Genomic DNA, 1,804 nt, shown 5'->3' on the forward strand with positions numbered 1-1,804 from the left:
GACGTCTAGGAGGAATTCATTTGTATTCCCCTCTTCTTTCTCTTTCTTTTCCCTTTGGGCCCTTGGTCTTCCTATGATGACATGAGATTCTTTATGAAAGAAAATGAATGTAATTTTTGTCTTGCCTTGGTTATTAGCACAAAACATTACCATGTTAGATGTTGAAAGGAGAAAGGGAAGGAATGAGAGAAAGTGAAAAGGAGAGGGTAACAGAAAAAAAGGAAAGAAAAGTAAGTCAGGGAAATATTAAAACTGCAAGGGAAAGCAACTGAAAAAGAAAGTAGGGAGGGAAGGAGAGAGGAAGCAAGGGAAGGAGGAAGAAAGGAAAGAGGAGATGAAAGGGGGAGAAAAGATAGAAGAAAAATAATTGAAGGGAGAATCAGAAAAATAAAGAGAAGAAAAGAAAGAAATGAGAGAAAGAGAAAGAAGAAAGAGCAAAAGAACACAAGAAAGAAACAGAGGGAGAAAGGGAGAGGAAAAAATTTTAAAAATAAAAATAGTAAAAGAAACTGATAAAGAAAAGTAATGGAAGACAGGAAGAAAGGAAGAGAGGGAAGAAAAGAGGAAAACTTATAAATATTCCCACAGATAGACAAAGTCAAGCATAAAACTGGAGCTTGAGAAGGAAATGAAAGGCCGTGGTACCTTCTTTTACCCTAGGAGAAGACCTCCATACAGGAAGACTTGTGTGTGGGGTTGGGACATTAGAATCATCCCCAAGTCACCCCAAACCTTGGAACTGTCAGGGTCAGAGGGGAACCACCATTTATTAAGCATTTGCCATGTGCCAGGCACTAAACAGACCTCATAAGGGCATAACCAGCTACTTGTTAGAAAACCAAAAAAAAAAAAAAAAAAGCAAGAACAAACAAAAAACCATCAGGAGCCCAGTAAGCCACTCTATCCAGCTCTGTGGGAACAGATTACAACATGTCTATCTCTTTTTCCCCCTCAACTATGTGTATCCTTTTTTTTTCCTTGTAAGTATTGAGACTAATGTCATAAAGTTGCTTCTCCCACCCTCTGGCTTCATCACCCTCCAGCTTCAGTGCCACTAACTAAATTCCAGAGAGAATGAATCTGATTGATCCAGCTCATGTGAGTTGCCTACATGTACTCTGATTATCACAGAGTACAAATACGGCTACAGGGGCCCAATTTCTTTGGACTGGGAAGAACTTTCAGAGAAAAGGGACAAAGGGTGGCATGAGACACCTCCAAATTTGACTTCCCATTTAGAAACAAACTAGCAAGTTTTTGTAAAGATTGAGCCTATCTTCCAACGTTCCTCAATGCCTCTTTCCTCCTGCTGGCTAAAAGCCTTTCTCTCCATATGTAGACCTTCTGCCCATTCAGTCTCATCGAAATCTTGATAAAGGCTAAGACATCAACTGATTGTTCCCAGGACCCTGTCTAATGAGAACCCAGTTGCTGGAGAAAATATCTGTCTAGTCAGGCTCTCTCTCACTGTGAAAGGCACTGAGAGGATTTAATTAGTAGAGTGATTAGAATCTGATTTCCTAGATACTAATTATCTGTGTGCCATGCCCCTTTAAGGAGGTTTCCTGCTAACTCTGGCTGTCTTTCCTTTTAACCTATGGCCTGCTATTTTTATTCTGTACTGAGAATATATTTTTGATCACATCTCCTTACTCACCACCCAATCCATGAGTTCATTAACTTCTCCAGGCTCAGGGATGATTGATGATGGAAACACATCACTTTTAAAGGAAAGCTATATCCTACCCATAGTATAAAATCTGCCTCCCTTCCCTCCTTACCCCCAACTTTAATCTCCTTCTGC

This window comes from Pongo abelii, chromosome 18, assembly GCF_028885655.2.
Source record: "Pongo abelii isolate AG06213 chromosome 18, NHGRI_mPonAbe1-v2.0_pri, whole genome shotgun sequence".
NCBI classification, from domain to species: Eukaryota; Metazoa; Chordata; class Mammalia; order Primates; family Hominidae; genus Pongo; species Pongo abelii.